The 19951-nt window shown below is 38.3% G+C and overlaps 1 protein-coding gene across 11 annotated transcripts in view; it reads left to right on the forward strand.

The window, feature by feature from the left end:
- Nucleotides 1–19951, forward strand: part of SGCD (sarcoglycan delta) — a 1054463-nt gene that overhangs the window by 159036 nt on the left and 875476 nt on the right. Inside the window, exon 1 of one of the 11 annotated variants that reach the window (XM_063724351.1) lies at nt 18877–19096. The exons of the other annotated variants lie outside the window; for them this stretch is intronic. The gene's annotated coding sequence lies outside the window, so the exon portion shown is untranslated. Of the gene's footprint in view, nt 1–18876; nt 19097–19951 lie in introns of those variants that run through there. 11 annotated transcript variants of the gene reach the window in all.

The following is a 19951-nucleotide window of genomic DNA, read 5'->3' on the forward strand; positions in this document are numbered from 1 at the left end:
AAATGGAATTTGGCTTCCTCCATTTTTGTAGGCATTGTGTACTTTGATTTAATTTAGATCTTAATATCTTATGTTGTCCTTTATAGTATGAAAGACAAAAAGATTTTATCGTCATTTTTTGTTTCTCTGTTCCAGCTGAAGAAGCTGGATTGGGGGAGTTTTGCAGTAAATCATCCATATTTGTCTAGTGACTAAATAGCAGACCTGCAAGAACTTCAAGAGCACAGCCACTATGCAGAATTTAAGAGCTCTGAGGTTAGCCACACCTTGGCTCAAAAGCCAGTCCTGGAGCTGAGTACATGTGTGACTTGGGGCAAATCCCCTCCTGATTTCAGTTTTGTGCCTTTAAAATGAGAATAAGTTTACATCAGCCCTCTAAATGGATGATGGTCATGCATGTTTGCTTAGATAGTGCTTGGCACACTGCATGGCCCGTGGGAATCTCCATAAATGCTGGGTGTCTCAAGTTTCTGATGATAGCACTGCTTTAAAAAATGTTTAAAAAGATTATTCTCAAAATTAGAATTGTTTTAGTAGTAGCTGGTATTCTGACTTAACTACTGAGTGAATGTTGCTTCCCACAGATGTGGAGATGGTGCATAAATCTTGAATTTTCCTACTTAATAGTCTGTTTGAAAATTCACTTGGATACTTTAACATACATCTCCCTCGGTGTCTGTCACAGAGCACTGCCAAAATCTGTCAGTCAGAGTTACTGAGGTATGCTTTAAATACACTTATGTACAAACACACGTAATATTACCATGTACTGGGAAAGGAGACAGTGGGATAAAGAAATGTTATTATTTACATCGTCATTATGCTTGAGTTAGTGCCCATGAAGTTTTCAGTAGCTTTAACCTTGGTGACTCTGTGCAGCTGAACTTGAGCCAGAAAACCTGGATTTGCATTTGTATTCTCAACAGGAAGTTTTAGATATATTATTTCTGTTTCTGCCTGTAAAAATCCAGCTCATACATTTCCCTTGTGGGTAAGGACATAGATTGGTTAATATCGTCTGAACCAGATCTATCTTTCTGCTGTTTTTATTTCAAAATTTTACTTCCATTAGACTGCTAGGTGAGCAGAAAAATGCTTCTTTTTCTTAGAATGGAAACAATCACCTATGTTATTTCTTATAGAAGTTCATATTGTGAGATTTTAAAAATATGGATTCAGGGACTCCGATAGCTAAAAGAGGCTTTGGAGGTCATTTAATCAAATGTTTTTATTTTAGAAATCGGGTCACTGCGGCTCAGGGAAGGGAAGGAAATTTCTCAGGTGGTAAACCCAGGGGTGCTGACTTTCAATCTGTCACAATTTCCATAAATAACAGGCTTGCACCTGTAATCAATTGAGCTTTTAAAGATATAGGAAATAAAAGGATTAATAAGAAAACCACTTACAGGCATAGCTTGGAGAGATTGCTGGCTGATTCCAGATCACCACCACACCACACACACACACACAAAAAAGAATATAGCAATAAAACAAGTCCTGTGAATGTTTTGGTTTCCCAGTGCATATAAAGTTTTGTTTACACTATACTGTAGTCTATTTGGGTGCAATGGCATTATGTCTAAAAACAATGTAAATACCTTAATTAAAAAATACTATATTGCTAAAAAATGCTACCAATCATCTCTGAGCCTTCAGTGAGTAGTAATCTTTATGCTGGCAGAGGGCCTTGCCTTGATGTTGATAGCTGCTGACTGATCAGAATGGTGTTTGGTGAAGCCTGGGCTGGCTGCAGCAATTTTGTAAGACAACAGTGAAGTTTGTCTCCTTGATGGATTCTTCCTTTCACAAAAGATTTCTCCGTAGCATGCCATACTGTTTGATAGGGTTTTACCCACAGTAAAACTTCTTTCAAAATTGGAGTTGATCCTCTCGCATCCTGCTGCTGCCTTATCAACAAAGTTTATAGAATATTCTAAACCCTTTGTTGTCATTTCAACAAATTTTCACAGCATCTTCACCAGGAGTAGATTCCAGGTCAAGAAACCACTTTCTTTATTTATCCATAAGAAGCAACTGCTCATTCGTTGAAGTTTTATCATGAGACTGCAGCAAGTCAGGCACATCTTGAGGCTCCACTTATTCTAATTATCTTGCTGTTGCTACCATATCTGCAGTTACTTCTTCCTCTGAAGTCTTCGACCCCTCAAAGTTATTCATGAGGGTTGAAATCAACTTGTTCCAAACTTCTGTTAATGTTGCTATTTTTACTTCCTCCCATGAATCATATTATTATTATTTTTTTTTTTTTTCGGAGACAGAGTCTTGCTCTGTTGTCCCTGGCTGGAGTGCACTGTCATGCTCATGGCTCACTGCAGCCTCAACTGGACCCAAGTGATCCTCTCAAGTAGCTGGGTCCACAGGTGTGCACCACCACACCTGACCTTTTTTTTTTTTTTAACTTTTTGTAGAGATGGAGTCTCCCTATATTGCCCAGGCTGGTCTCAAACTTCTGGGCTCAAGAGATCCACCTGCCTCCCAAAGATCTGAGATTACAGACCTGAGCCACTTCTCCTGGCCACAAATGTTCCTAATGACATCTAGCATGGTGAATTATTTCCAGAAGGTTTTTAATTTACTTTGCCAAGGTCCATCAGAAGGATCGCTATCCATGGCAGCTACAGCCTTACCAAATATATTTCTTATGAGACTTGAAAGTCAAAATTACTTATTGATCCATGGGCTGCTGAATGGTTGTTGTGTCAGCAGGCATGAAAACAACATTCATCTCCTTGTACATCCCCGTCAGAGTTCTGAGGTAACATTGTCAATGAGGAGTAATATTTCAAAGAAGTTTTTTTTTCTAGGCAGTAGGTCTCAAGAGTACACTTAAAATACTCACCAAACCATGCTGAAAACAGATATGCCATCATTTAAGCTTTCTTGTTTCATTTCTAGATGAAGGGCAGTAGGATTTTTGAAATGGTCAGTGACCATTGGCTTCAACTTAAAGTTACCAGTGGCATTAGCTCCTAACAAGGTAGTCAGCCTGCCGTTTGAAGCTTTAAAGCCAGGCATTGACTTTTCCTCTCTAGCTATCAAAGCCCTGTATGGCTTCTTCTTCCAACAGAAAGCTGATTTGTATACACTGAAAATCCATACACTGTTTAGTGACTTCCTTAATGATCTCAGCTACATCCTTTGAATATCTTGCTGTAACTTCTGCTTGCATTTTTATGTTATAGAGATGGCTTTTTTTTTTCCCCTTAAACCTCATGAACCAACCTCTGCTAATTTCCTACTTTTCTTTTGCAGCTCCCTCACCTCTTTCAGCCAGCAAAGAATTGAAGAGTTAGGGCCTTGCTCTGGATTAGGCTTTGGCTCAAGAGCATGTTATGGCTGGTTTAATCACTCAAACTTTCTCCATATCAACAGTAAGACTTTTGTTTTCTTACCATTCATGTGTTCACTGGAGGAGCAATTTTAATTTTCTTCGAGAACTTTTTCTTTTGCATTTACAACTTGGCTGTTTGGTGCCAGAGGCCCAGTTTTTGGCCTATTTTAGCTTTCTACATGCCTTCCTCACTAGGCCTAATCATTTCTAGCTTTTGATTTAATGTAAGAGCCATGCAGCTCTTTCTTTCAAACTTGAACACTTAAAGCCCATTGTAGGGTCATTAATTGGCCTAATTTCAATAGTATTATGTCTCAACAAATAGGGAGTTCCCGAGAGAGATGGAAGAATGGCTGGTTGGTGGAATAGTTCACAACATTTATGGATGCAGTTTTCCATCTGATATGGGCCCCAATATAATTATAATAGTAACATCAAAGATCCCGGTCACAAGTCACTATAACAAATATTATAATAATGAAAAAGCTTGAAGTATTTTGAGAATTATCAATATGTGACACAGATACATGAAGTGTGTACATACTATTTGATAAATGGTGCCGATAGACTTGCTGGATGCAGGGTTATCACAAACCTTCAATTTGCAAAAAAAAAAAAAAAAAAAAAAAGAAAAGCAATATTTTGGAAGCATAATATGAAATGCAATAAATGAGGTATACCATTTTTTGAAAGGTGGGGAGATGAATGTTCAGAGCATTTCAGCAAAATCCTACAGGGTAGTTATTGGCAGAACTGGGACTAAATTTCAGGTTTCTAGACTCCAGATTCAGAGCTCTCTCCAATCCACATTGTTTAAGGAAACATGCCCATGAAGAGACTTCACTCCCACTAATAGTTTTTCAATGTTATTAGCACCCCTATTCTTCTTGGCTTCTTTCTTTTGTATCTTTGCTATGAGCCATCCTGTATACAACTTAACACCTCTGCTGTGACCTGGGTGATACCTAATGATGATGAATCCTTTACCAAAGTGATTCACAGCTGTCTTGTGAGAGATGAGGGAGCTTACAGGCCTCTGCTTTTGTATACTTTCAAGCCACTTGTTCGTCTTTCTGTGTCTGGAAGAGTCAACAGTGATTACTCTGCTGATGTATAATCTGATTAGTGGTGCTGGGGCTGCTGCTCTTCTCAGGGAACAATAAATCCCAGCAAGGCCTGCCCCGTTCTCTGCCATGATGCCTGGGAGCCTTCCCATTTAATCTTCAGCAGTAAGTTTGGCTCATCATCAAGCTTTCAGATACTATAGAAACAGTTCTGTATTTTCACTTAACGATTTTCCTGAAAAACTACATAGAGCTGCTGTAATTGTACCATATATGCCGTATGTCTGGGTAAAAATGCTCAGGTTGAAATCCTCTGAGATCTATCAAGAATTTCTTGATCTTGTCTCATTGCTTTCTCCCTTGACTTACCTCTTAGTATACTTAGCGCTGGTATAGCTTTCTGGCATCTGTATAGGTATGAACTCTAGACATGAGCAGACTTGAGTTTGAAACTTCATTCTTCCACTTGTTGGTTACGTGACTTTGAGCATATTACTTAAAACTCTGTGAGCCTCAGTTCTTAATCTATAAAAATGGGAATAGTAATAGCATGTAACCTATAAGAGCTTGTGATAATTAAATGAAAAGCATGTAACAAACAATGCAGTACCTGATAAATAATACATGATCAATAAGTAGGCTAATGATGAAGATGATAATGACAATGATGATAACTGCCATGACATGTTTTGTGTAAGTATTTTCTCTGTAACCTTTGTCAAGGTAAGAATAATGTCTGATGCTTTGTTTCTATTCTTCTCTCCATAGCATTTAGCATAAATGCATTTCATGAATGAAAGAACATGTACTTATTTAATAAACAAGAATCGATGCCCAGAAAGTCTAAGGTGATCTACTTTTCGTGCTAGAGATCATTATGGTCTATTTGGGTAGATAGAATATGTTCACTTTTGGTCATTCAGCAAACAGCCAATAGTTCCTTAGGTACTAGATGTTGTAGGAGGTATAAGAAAGAATACAGAGACAAAGGACAGAGTTCCTGCTTTTAAGAAGTTCACAGCTTAGTATGGCTAAACAGATATTGATGTAACATAATGCATTGAGACAGAAGCAAGCAAGCATAAAAATATCAAGTGTTACCAAAGCCCAGAGCAGTAGGGAGCGGAAGTTGGTGGGTAGAGAGAAACCACTTGAAAATGGCTTATTGAGTTAGGAGGTGCAGCATTATGTCTATGTATCATGAAAGTAAAAAAAAAAAATAGTGAAAATACAATACATACAGTCTTGTGCTTTTACAAATGTATTATGAACAGAATGCTTATTTTTCACTCTCTGAATTTTGTGTAGCCAATAATCTTGCATATTAAAGGATAGCTCTGTTCTCTGACAACATTAACAACTACTCTCCAAAAGGAGAACTTGAATATATGTTATTCTCACAGTAAGCTGATTCAGAGGAATTCAGCTTTGTATGTTACTTTCAAAAAAGAAAAGATCAAATGATGATTAGCTTTTCAAAATCAATGTTCCTTCCATCTCAATTATCCATCACAAATAACACCATAAATCTTCAAACTGTGTATTCTAAACATGAATACACAGAAGATCTAGGTTGATGAAAGAAGAGAGGCCTCACTTGGGAAGGATCACAGTGCTTTTCTGTGTTTCAGTTTCATCATCTACAGACAGGATCTTTAATGCAGTCCTAACTCTCCTGACTAAATAACGTAAACTAGTAGGCACACTTTGAAACATAAAAGGTATAAACAATTCAGTTTATCATCATTATTGTTATTTTGGCTGAAAACTTATTTAGTGGGAAAATGCTTACTTCTGCCTTATCTTGGGCTTTCAGAGAGTGACATTCCCAGCAATATTTGCATTTATGTAAAATTTATTTACTGCGTGTCTTAGTGATGGCTCTTTAGGTTACAAGTAATAGATACTGATTCTAACTAATTTAATCCAAAAAGAGGTAACGTTGAAAAAATACAGGGATATAGGATAGAATTTAAAAAGCAGTACATGCAGTTAGGTCTTATAAGGGACTGGAATGAGGATGTGGAGCTCCCTGGCCATCTGCTTTCTGTATCTGTCTATCTATTTATGTCAAAAGGAACTCTCCAAAATGGTGTTTCCATAGTTCCCAGCCCCTATCAGCTCACACCATTCAGAGAATTCAAATGTCCAGATGAGAGAATCTGATTGATGGATCCTGGGTCATATGTACATCCATGGTCCAGTCAGAACTGGAGACTGGGTTTATTTGGTACAAACTTTGCAGAGGAATATGTGTGTGTGTGTGTGCATGTGTGTGCGGGTGTGTGTGTACACATGCATGTGTGTGTGTGCGTGCATGTGCAGCCTCAGAAAGGGTAAGTAAGTCATGGACTGGGCAGATAATCCAGATGATATCCACCCTACAGGAAAACGGTTCAGATACCAGAGGTAGTTACAAAAGAATATTCCTGTAGAATATTGAAGCACAATGCTTGGGGGTTAAAGAATAAAGACAAGTTCAGGATGGGCAGGAATTTATCAGTCAAGCTTCTGGGATTAGCTGCTGAGATTCTCAACTTCCCTGCAGCTGTCAGTGAGTGCTCTGTGAAGGAGGATGCCCAGGGGCAAAAATCACTCAGCAGGAAGGCTCACTGAATCTGGATGTTCCCTCAGAAGGGGCTGCCAAGTGAGCGCTGTGGTTCAGAACCACATTGGGCATGCCAGCTGCAGATTTCCCAAAAGCACATGATGAAGCCCTTGGTAGGGAAGCCACATGCTCCCTTTCTCTGCCATCTGAAACCTCCTGATGACATCCCCAGAAGGAAAATTCCTGGTGTTCCTTTTATTTCATGGAAATAGTGATACTTAAGGAAGCACACTAGGACTCTGACCGTGTATCTCATGGTTTACATTGGGGGCAAAAATATCAGTAGAATGGAATAATACAGAGACTTCCCTGCTTCACACAGGGATTGCTTCCTAAGAAGTTGCATGGAAATCAAACTTGTATCATTCTAGTCATATTTTCTCTCTGGAGTAATTTTTGAGACACTTCTGCATTTCTGATCAATCTTAGATGATCTATCTTTATGATTCGCTGTCTTGGGTTTTCTGTTCCTTGGTCTTCCATTTGAGAAGAAAAATGACTTACGAACATGCCTACATTTCCAACTTTATTAGTACACTACTCCATTTAAGTGTTTCTGAGCGCATTAAACTCTAACTATGCAAACTTCTCTCCTCTTACCTTCCCTTTATCCCATCCTGGAACTTCTCTTGCCTTCTTCTGTGTAGAGTGCAGGTGACGCAGGCTCTGGAAGTGCCTGTGTTTCTTTACTTCTTACCTGTGTGACCCAAGCTACTTAAGCTGTCTATGCTTCAGTTTTGCCTCTATAAACTGTGGATAATAATAATATCTGGGATTCTCTGAGGAGTAAAGGGCATTTTGTCCGTGAACCCCTTAGAACCCTGCCTGGCTTGTGGTAAACTCTCAGTAGATGCTAGCTATTATAGTTATTGCCTATCTCTGTTAATAGTATCATCATTTACCAGACTTCTAAGCTAGGCAGTTATTTCCTATTCCCTTCTCTCCATCAATTATTCATTATAATACCAATAATAACAATGATAGTAAAAATACTAGCTAACATTTGTTGAGCATTCACTTTATGCTGATTCTTAATTTATACTAAGTACTTCAAACCATTAGCTTATTTAATCCTCTCTTGATAACACTACTTCCATTTTAAAGATAAGAAATACGAAACTCAGAGAGATGAGGTAACATCTGCAGTGTTACGAAATTAGTGAAAGGCAGAGCCGTAATTTATATTCAGATTCATCCAACTACAAAGCTCTGTTCACCACTATGAGATTCCGCAACCAAATTCAGTCTTTTCGCCTCTGAAATATCTCTGAAATCAATTCCCTTCTCCCTATCCCAGCTTCTACAAATCTCTCTTCTGATCTTAAGGCAGTTTCCTGTATGGTCACTTTGTCCCCAGCTTCTCCTTTCTCAAACCATCCTCTAATCCCGTCTCAAAGTTATTTCTTGAAAGTAGTTAGTGGGTCACAAACTTTCAATGGTTCTTCATTTCTGAAATGTATTGGTCCTTCATGGCCATCTTACCAACTTCTATCCTGCTGTCCAGTATTCTCATGTTCCTGTATAGGAGGATAAATATCTTTTATTCATCTATCACTAGGCTCCTGTTATAACAAAAGACAGGGTAACAAGAGAAAAGCACACACATTTATCCAATATAGATTTGATGTAACATGAAGAGTCTTCATAAGGGAATCGGACCTAAAGAAGCAGATAAATCTGTGTATTTTTTAATGCTTAGGTTTTTGATAAAGAAGTGGATAGTCGTAGAGAAGTACGATTGGTAAAAAAGTATACGATTGAATGGTAATAAACTGGGGGAGGGGGAGGACTTAGCAAGAACTGTTTGTTTAGATTCTTCTCTGTGTCTATATCTTCAGATGAAAGAAAGAGATGTTTCTTTCTTAGAAGTAAAGAAAAGGCATCTCTTGAATGAGCTCCTTAGGGAAGAAGGGTGGGAGAAGGTCGGAGTGACCTTCCTGTTTTTCTTTTTTCCCGAATTTCTTCAGCTTAAAATATTTTGTAGCAACAGTTTCTGAACTCATCCTTCCCCTTGATTATTCTAATGTCCACACCCTTCACTTCTATGGCTTTGCTCTGACAATTGGATCTACCTTAATTGGCCTCCACTCTCATCACCTTATTACCTTGCTGATCTTCTCAGATGTAGTTCAAATGGCTTTCACAAAGTGACTTTTTCCTTCTGTCTATGCTCATAACACTGTATTTATATATCTGTACATCAATCCAAATGGTGTGTTATTGTTTGCTCTTTTTCTATATGTATCTTCATCCCTAGACTGTGAGTTCTTGGAGAGCAAAGAGCATATCTCAAACACCTTGTGTTCCTAGCCAAGTGCCTGCCCATAGCAAGTCTTCAAATATATTGATTCCAGGAAGAAACAAGTAAATGAACTTACCCATGTAGAGAAAGTTTAAGTAACCTCATATGATAGATTTAAAAAAAATAAATTTCAAAAAAATGATTTTTTTTCTCATTTATAATCTTTATAGGCTTGGGCTTTTTTGGTTATATGGTTTTTTAAAAAGGAGACCTACTCTTGTACTCTAGGAGCTAATGTTTCTATAAAGAAGTTTGGGGCTCCACACAAAAGCCTTATCATTCTTCAAAGAGGCAGAGTTTTTTGAGTTTTGCTGCATAGAAGATTCAGGAGATGGTAATTAAAGTGATTAATAAGAGAATATGGGTGGTTAATAATCAGCTTACTGATTATTTATTAGAAGTCTGTACCTCCTAGATAGGAGAAACGTTCATTTAAACAAATTTTATTAGCTCTCGGATCTTATTTTTAAAGAGTGAATCAAGTTGTAGAGATCTTCTGAACAGAGGGTGGTAGGAGGAAGAATGATTGGAAAGGTAGTCAGGGACCTGCTCTCTTATTCACAGATCATGTGGCATCAAATGCATTGCCTGCCACTTAGCCTCTAGTGATTAAGATCGTATCACAGACCGTATTGATGTGGTCCATGTGACTGTGCCGCATCTCATGGCCATTTGGACCTCTTGTGGACACCCGCCCTATTCCTTGGGCTGGTTGGGCTGGAATGGTGAAGAAGGCTTGGGCCAGCCAACTTCCTCTTGCAGGAATATGAACTGGGAAATAGGGAGACAAGAAGGCAGTCAGCAGAGTGGGAACAAACGCTGAGTGCATGATATAAAGCAGCATATTTTAGGGATCACCTGCACTTATCAAAGTGCAGATTCTAAGACTCCAGGTCCAGATTTCTGACTCATGGTTGACACATGCTCCCTGTTACCTACACTAAGGTTTAATACTTATGGCTATATTTGAGGCTTGGAAAGCCATGATGAACCATGGACAAGCTAAAGGTACCAGAGAACAACCACCATGAAGAAACAGAAACTCTGTGCAGGCAGACAAACATCTAACACAAGTTATTGGTGTAGATTGTTTGGATATAGGAAACTCGTTATGGCCAAGACTTAAGGGACAAGAAATTCATTAGAAGGATATAAAACAGTCTGCAAAATAAAAGGGAAGGGTTGGCTGGGTGTGGTAGCTCATGGCTGTAATCCCAGCACTTTGGGAGACTGAGGTAGGCAGGATCACTTAATTTCAGGAGTTCGGGACCAGCCTGGGCACCATGGTGAAACCTTGCCTCTACAAAAAATACAAAATTTTGCCAGGCATAGTCCCAGCTACTTGGGAGGCTGAAGGGGAGGATTGCATGAGCCCGGGAGGTTGAGGCTGCAGTGATCTGTGATCATGCCACTGCACTTCAGCCTGGGTGACAATGAGACCCTGTTTCTAAATAAATAGGTAGGTAGGTAGATAGACAGACAGATGATAGATACATACCTACGTAGACAGATATATGGATTGATTGATAGGTAGATAGATAGATAGATAGATAGATAGATAGATAGATAGTTAGGAGAACCAGGCTCAGAAAAGGAAAGGACACAGGGCAGGTGTGGAGTAGCTATGGAGTAACAAGAGCTATGGTCGTACCAGGACTGCTTCACTGTGTTGATATGAATGAACCCCCACCTACGTTTTCCCATCTTTGCATCATTCTACTCAAGACTCATTGTCTGGGGTGGTGGTGGTGGGAGAGTAAGAGTTCAGTCGGCCTAGCTTAGGTCATATGCCCATACTGCTCTTAAGAGACAGCAGAAGAACCTGATTATCAGCCTCATTGTGTCTCCCTACCATGTGGGAAAGAAATTCACAAAAAAAAACTGGGTTGTCCCTAAAGCATAAAAAGAGGATGCTAGGTATTCACCAAACAACGAATATCCTAGGGAGGAACATGACATGTGTTGGAAGAGAAGGAGAAAGGACAGTATGTGGAGCATCAGATGAATGAGCAAAAGTCTTCAAACCCCTATTGCTGATGTATCTGGAGGGACTTCATGTACAGATCCACTTTCTGGGCCCTACTGCACTGGAGGCCCAGTGTTTCAGCTCTTCCGTATTTCTCATATATGTGCCTTGTTCTGGTCAGCACTTACTCAACCCAAGTGTGTCTCAAGTTCCTCGTGGCTAAAAATGAAATAGAACTTTTGAGCTCTGTCTTAAAAAGCTGAGTGGCCTTGAGCAGTAAATGTCTATCTCCTTGGGCCTCAGTTTTGCCATTTGTAAATTAAAGAAGTTGAGCTTGTTAAGCTCACTAGGTCCCCAATGTCTGCAGTAATAGTACTCATCTAATCAATTCCTGCTTTTTTCTCCTTTTGTCTCACTGTTGATGATGACTATAAATGCAGCAAACGAACTGCCAAATTCCAGAGAAAAATAAATACTCTTTTTTTTTTTTTTTTTTTGGTGACATTACTTGGTCAAACTCTCAATTTGTCTTAGAAAATAGAAATGAAAACAATATTACAGTGTTCCCAACTAAGGCTTGGGTGCTCTGGCCTGCATGCACCATGTCTGGCAGAAAAATGACAATGAAGTTGGTGTCTGATGCCCCACAGAGTTCCCATAATGGAGAAGCCCTAGGGACTATAGCACCCAATAGTTACCATGGCGGTTAAGGCCCTACCTATGTTTTTCTATTTAACTAGAGAAAAATCATTAAACATGGTTTCCTTAGCTTCTACTGGCTGTGAAAATGTGGCAACAGAATTGGGACATACATCTACTTCTCAAATTTCTCTTGAGAATTATAGAAGTAATCTGTGAAAACGGAAAATACAAAGGAAATGGATTTTATTATTCCTCCTGCAGAAGGTACATTTACTAGGGGACTAAAAGATTAGTCGGCTCATTTTTGTTTTTAAATGTGGTCATTGCTGATTTTGAATTGTATTTTGAGTTCTTTGGATGAATAAATTAGACATGTAGTCTGTTCTTTGTCTTGGGGAGGCATTATAAACTTTGAAGCTTATAAGGATCAAGCAGGACGTGAAAGAATGAAGCGGCCAGGCACAGGCCTGGCCTGTGGGCTCACTCCTGTAATCCCAGCACTTTGGGAGGCTGAGGGGTGGATCATGAGGTCAGGAGATCAAGACCATCCTGGCCAACGTGGTGAAACCCCGTCTCTACTAAAAACGCAAAAATTATCTGGGCGTAGTGGCATGTGCCTGTAGTCCCAACTACTTGGGAGGTTGAGGCAGGAGAATCGCTTGAACATGGGAGGAGAAGGTTGCAGTGAGCCAAGATTGCGCCTCTGCACTCCAGTCTGGCAAAAGAGTGAGACTCTATCTCAAAAAAAAAAAAAAAAAAAAAAAGGACCAATTGGTGCTATAGGGAGTGGCAAGGAGGGCACCTGCCCTATGTAAAAGAATGTCTGAGAATCAGCTCCAGCCAATTGTTGCGCTTTGGGAGTGCAGATCTTATAGTGCTTCATCATCTGATTTTTCAAGATCACCTAGAATTTGGAATTTTTGTGTAAATTCTTCTGATTTTTAAATGTTGGCAAATAGTTTGCTGAAAAACAAAATAGAATGTTCTGCAGATTCATACCTGTGTTGCAAATTTGCAAACAGAATTTCATTCTTTTTACGGCTGAATAGTATTACATTGTGTATATATACCACATTTTCTTTAGCCATTCATCCACTGATGGACACTAAGGTTGATTAAGTAAAGTAAGCCAGACACTGAAAGACAAATACACATGATCTCACTCATATGTGGAATCTAAAAGAGTTAATCTTATAGAAGTAGAGAGCAGAGTAGTGGTTACCAGCAGCCAAGAATAATGGCGGTGGTTTGGGAGGAAGAGGATGAGGAGAGGTTGGCCAACAGGTACAAAGTTGCAATTGGATAGGAGGAATAACTTCCCATATTCCATTGCACAGTAGAGTTACTATAACTAATAACAATGTTTTGTAGATTTCTGAAGAGTTAGAAGAGCAGATTCTAAATGTTCTCTCAATACAAAGACACCGTAAATGTTTGAGATCCTGGATATGCCTATAACCCTGATTTGGTCATTATACTATATATATATATATATATATATATATATATATTTTAAACATTGCATTGTACTCCATCAATATGTACAATTATACGTCAATTAAAAATAAAAAATAAAATGTTAGAGGAAAGCTTGCTTTTGCAACCTGAAAATAAAACTCTGGAGCTGAAATAATACACATCTATTGTCTGAATGTCACCTATTGTAAACTCTGTTCTAAGTGAACACTAACATATAGAATAGATTAAGGAAAAAACATTCAACCTTCCAAATGTTGAGAAATGTGATGTTAAAATCAGAGCTCTTTTAAATTATCTGAATACTCAGCATTATATAGTTGAATTATATAAATGGTTGAGTAATATCTTTGCTTTTGTTTGTTGAGATTAGTTATCCTAGAGAGGCATAATGAAGATGGAAAAGGCCTGAATTTAAGTCCCAGCTGACCATCAATTAGCTGGACAAACAAGGGCACTTACCTGACATCTTTAGTTTTCTTTATTAATAAAATAGGACAATAGTTCAGACATCATAGACATAGATGAATATTAAATAAGATGACACAGTCATGTGCCACTTAACAACAGGAATACACTACAAGAAATGTGCTCTTAGATAATTTCGTTGTTGTGCTAATATCATAGAGTGTACTTACACAAACCTAGATGGTATAGCCTATAGCCTATTACATGCCTAGGCAATATGGTAAAGCCTATTACTCTTAGGCTACAAACATGTGCAACATGTTACTGTACTGAATACTTCAGGCAATTGTAACACAATGGTATTTGTATATCTAAAAATAGAAAAGGTAGAATAAAAATATTGTATAAAAGATGTTTTAAAAAGTACACCTGTATAAGGCACTTATCATGAATGGAGCTTGCAAGCCTGGAAATTGTTCTAGGTGAGTTGGTGAGCGAGTGGTGAATGAATGTGAAGACCTAGGACATACTGTACACTACTGTAGACTTTATAAACACTGGCCACTTAGGCTACACTAAGTTTATTAAAAACATTTTTTTCTTCAGTAAGAAATTAACCTTACTTATTGTAACTTTTTAAAAAGTTGTAATTTTAAAAAACACACAAGTAATGCATCATGCTATAGCATTATTATGGTTTCATCAGTAGGCAACAGAAATTTTTCAGCTCCATTATAATCTTATGGGATCAGTGCCATATATGTGGGCCATCCTTGACCGAAACATCATTATGAGGTGCGTGACTTTATATGTGGAATTTGTATGTCACATGAGCCTTTGAGATCAAGGGACTTCCATCTTGACTCCTATTAATGGTACAAAGCAGAAGTCTCCAACTCCCAGTAATGGTCTGTGGCCTATTAGAAACTGGGCCGCATAGCAGATGAGCAGTGGACCAGTGAGCGTGAAGCTTCATCTGTATTTACAGCCACTCTCCATCACTCTCTTGCATTACTGCCTGAGCTCTGCCTCCTGTCAGATCAGATCAGTGGCGGCATTAGATTCTCATAGGAACATGAACTCTATTGTGAACTGCATATGCGAGGGATCTAGGTTGTGTGCTCCTTACGAGACTCTAATGCCTGATGATTCTTCACTGTCTCTCATCATCCCTGCCATGGGACCATCAAGTTGCAGGAAAACAAGCTCAGGGCTCCCACTGATTCTACATTATTGTGAGTTGTATAATTATTTCATTATATATTACAATGTAATAAATAATAGAAATAAAGTACACAATAAATGTAATGTGCTTGAATCATCCTGCAAACCCCTGCCACCCCTGGTCCATGGAAAAATTGCCTTCTATGAAACTGGTCCCTGATGCCAAAAAGGTTGAGGACCACTGGTATAAAGGGAGGTGGGACTGCAGTGTGGGTTCACCATATAGCGGCAAGACAGAGGAAACCAGGCCTTATTCCAGCCTGTGGACTTACTTCTGATCACTGCCACTAGAGGGATACAGCTACAGGGGCTACAAGACCTTTGATGTTTCATAGGAAAATAGTCAGTCTTCCTATCCATACAAAACAAGGTGCAAGAACAACATGTCCATATGAAATCGTACTTTCCACAAGATTGACACTTTGGGTTCAATTCTCAGGTAGGGAACATTGTGGTGAAAGTTTTGAGATCTGATTAATTAAGTGCTGTCTGATTGGATCCTTTCTCTTCAAACGCATTTCAAAGCCTGTTCATAGCAAAAGTTTCTTTCATTCTCAAATGTGATTGCTACATGAATTTAATGGAGTTCTTTGAATAACTGGAGAGAGATAGTAGTTGAAAGTTCTCTTTAATGGGCTTATTGCTTGAATTTAAAATATTTGAGCTTGGCGATCCACAGCCAGGGGTTCATGAAATAACAATAGTGCAGACATTGCAATCTGCTGTCATCTATCAGTCTTCACAAATGTCCTGGTGGTAAGTGAAACCTTGCATTTAAATAAATACATTTGGACCTAATTTCTGCCTTTCATGCTGTGAAAGAACTGTCAAATTTGAAGTGTAATGACTGTATGATTTCTTGTAATGGCACCAAAAAAACCCATGAAAAACAGATTTAAATGTCATCTAAGTAAATTCTCTGTGGGATATAGACCCATTTAGAGATTACTTTCCCTTTTGGCTTTTATACAGCAAAGCAGGAGCACATTGCAAGGAAGTAAGTATAAAGTGATATCTCAGGGAGTAATAGGTAAAGTGAAGCCTCATAGAGCCCAGAAAATGAAAAATGCTGACATTGTTTTAGTTAAACTTCCCTGTTGCTGTGAGAGGGAAGTGACCTGCAACTGTTGTCTGAGATGTATGGCCTTTGCCATAAGCACATTCTCCGTCTTACACTTGAACTTGCCTAGTGAGACAACCATGCGTATCCTGACTTTTTCTGGATTGATTGGCTTTCCTATATTCCATTTGATTTTTCCCTATGAAATATTAATAGAAATTTTAATGTTTTAACATCCATAACAGACAGCCCTTTATTATATCTCTCTTGATTTTCAGTTTGGGTAAGTTGATTGATTCTGGAATAGGAGAGAATGTGCTGGAATGGAGAGGCAAAGGATCAGAGTTCTAGTTCTAGTCCTGTCACCAGTTGGTAGTGTATTAGTAGTATTAACTTGAACACTTTAGCCTTTTAGATTTTTACATGAAACTCCCTTTTAAAATGTAGGAGGTGGAGGCTGGCTGTGAATCCCAGCACTTTGGGAGGCTGAGGTGGGCGAGAACTTTCACCAGAGTGTTCCCTACCTGAGAATTGAACCCTTGAGCTCAGGAGTTTGAGACCAGCCTGGGCAACATGGTGAAACCCTGTCTCTACAAAAAAACACAAGAATTAGGCAGCCACGATGATGTGCGCTTGTAGTTCCAGCTACTTGGGAGGCTGAGGTGGGAGGATTGCTTGAGCATTGGAGGTCAAGGCTGCAGTGACCTGTAATCATGCCAGTGCAATCCAGCCTGGGTGACAGAGAGAGACCTTGTCTCAAAAAAAAAAAAAAAAAAAGACAATAATAGCAATTTTATAAATAAATAAAATTAAAGGTAGGAGTTGGAATAAGTCAGTCATTTCCAAAATGTGCTCTCTGGCTCTCAGGGTTCTGCAGAGATGCCTCAAGGATCACCAAACTGTTTGCCAGCCTAGCTAGGAGACTGGGTCTTTCTCTCTACACATCACACAAATTTATGTTTGGAAAAACAACACTAAAGTTTGAAAATCAGTGTCATAGATAATCTAGAAGAATTTTTTCTAGTTTCAGCATCCTGTAATATGTGTGGTTCTTTGTTTCTTCATAAAAATAATTTTCAGCAAAACCACTTATTGGCATTCAGGTATGTATTAGAATATAATGCTCATAATGATGTTTGGTGCGTTTTCTAGAAGATATGTTCATGTGTTACTTAACAATGGGAATATATTCTGAGAGATTTATTGTTAGATGATTTCATCATAGTGCAAAAATCACAGAATATACTGACATAAACCTAGACGGTACAGCCTGCTACCTAGGCTATAAGGTACAGCTTAGTGCTTCTAGGCTGCAAACCTGTAGAGCATGTTACTGTACTGAATACTATAAGCAACTGTAATACAATGGGAAGTATTTATTTATCTAAGCAGAAAATATACTATAAAAATATGGTATAATGGTAAAAAATGCACACCTGTCTAGGGCACTTACCGTGAATGGAGCTTGCAGAACTGGAAGTTGCTCTGAGTGAGTCAGTGAGTGCTGAGTGAATGTGAAGTCCTAAGACATTACTGTACACTACTGTAGACTTTATAAACACTGTCCACTTAGACTACACTATAATTTTTAAAACATATGTATTTATTTTCTTTAATAATAAATTAAGCTGACTATAATTTCTTTCCCTACAAACTTTTTAATTTTTTAAAACTTTTTTGACTTTTGTAATGACAGTTTAAAACACAAACACATTATACAGTTGTATATGAATATTTTCTTTCTTTATATACTGATTTTGTAAACTTTTCTCGTATTTCTAAAATTTTTAATTTTTTTTACTTTTTAAACTTTTTAAATTAAAAACTAAGAAAACACACACGTTAGTATAGGTCTACACAGGATCAAAATCATCAAGATATTACTATATTATAGGAATTTTTTAGTTCTATTATAATCTTAAAATGGGACCATTGTGGTAAACACAGTCCATTGTTGACCAACATGTCATTATGCAGCACATGATTGTACTCAAAATGACTTGTTCCTTCTACACTGTAAGTTTCATGAGTGCAAGGATCTCGTCTGTCTGAATCATGCTGAATTGCTAGCATCTAGACATAACATAATACATAGCAGATGCTCAACAAAGTCTGGATGAATTAACGAATGAGTATATGAATGAATACCTGAACCCTATCCAGATTCTTGTGGTTCGGACTCGGAAATTCAGCTTCTTTTCCATTGACACATAATATCCCTTTCTCCTTTTGCTGTCTTTTCAGTTTGTAACCTCTGAGAAATTTGTGACAGGGATACTTATCAGCAATTACCTTTTGGTAAATTGTCCCTGCTATCCCAGGTGAATATCAGATGATTTTGGAACCAATGCAAGCTACAACATGGAACATATTTTTCTTTAATAGCAACCACATGAAAAAAATCAAATGGAGTGATAGCAATGATATGAACAGTACTCCAGAACTCATCCTATGCTTCTGTATTTAATTTATTAATTAATTCATCCAGCAGACTTTTATTTTCTCCTCTCAGCTGGATAGTATGCTAGGGAATAGGGAGTTCACAGTCTTTTAGATGAGGCACATATTTAAAAAGATGTTGACACCGACACAATATGAATAAATGTCATGAGAGAGATGTTATAAGAATGCTTTGGGAGCCACAGCAGTGAGTAATTTCCCCTGGCTAGGAATATCCATTAGATGCTTTTGGAAGCATTTGACCAGTGATGCTTAAACAATTTTTAAGTTACAGTAGTAGACAGTCCCAGGGTTGGTGTAGTATCCAGTGTGATATCATAAATGTGGGTTCTTCCTGCACCTCTTCTCTGCCATCCTCACCATGTCAGCCATCTCCTCAGGATATAGTCTGGCTGCTGCAGCTCAGGAAAAACAAGCTCATGAGGTTGCTTTCGAAGAAGACAGGCAGTTGGAGTAGCAAGAGAAGAAAGCTCTCTTAACACACTTCATTCCTTTTATTAGAGAGGAAAGTGACTCCTAGATGCTGCTAACCAGGTATCTCTTATGTTTCCCTGGCTAGATATGGCTCATGAGCTACCTCAATGTTTGATCTGTGTCTTGAAGGACTTGCTAGGGCTTGCCTGGAGGAGAATCAGAAGCATTCTAGGCAGAGAGACATAGAGGGACATGCAGGGACATGGGGTTATGGAAAAGCTCCATGCGTTTGAGGACCAGAAGAAAGCTTAGTGTGGCCATGGAATAAGTTGTTAGAGAGAATGTGGCATTAAACAACACTGAAGAGATAGAGGGAGATTTATTTGTATGCCATGCTAATGATTTTATAGGCCATTCTGATCATAACTTCAGAGTGAAACCTGCTCCCATTGGTAACCCCAAAAAAACCACAAGTGGAAGTCATATGAAAGAGGAAAACCATCACAGCTTTTTCCCTGGAAATTAACTTTGATGAGAAATAAATGATAAAATTTACTGAAATGAGAATGCATGTAAATAATATCCGTGTGACAGGTGATTTTGTTTGAACAAATTATTGTATCTTAGCTCTAACCCTGGGCCTTTGAGAAATTTCACTAACATGAAAGAGCATTGTTTCAAAAATCCTCTATTTTTAGAAATGCTATTAGCAGAAGCATCAGCTGTAACCTTTTCCTTGTTCTTTCTATGTCATGCACATTAATTAACACTTCCACCTTAAACGAATGTCTTTCTTCCCATGTGCTGGGAATGATATTTTAGAAGCATGCTTTAGATTAGAAACCTCAAGAAAAATAAAATGGGATGATATTAAAAATGCTCTTTGCCGCATGTAATTTCCTGTTTAGACCACCCCCCCACCCCATCACAATTAGTTAGAATTTATGATTTGCTTTATGGAGGGCAATGAGGTTG

This window comes from Pongo abelii, chromosome 4 (genome assembly GCF_028885655.2).
Source record: "Pongo abelii isolate AG06213 chromosome 4, NHGRI_mPonAbe1-v2.0_pri, whole genome shotgun sequence".
Classification (NCBI taxonomy): Eukaryota; Metazoa; Chordata; class Mammalia; order Primates; family Hominidae; genus Pongo; species Pongo abelii.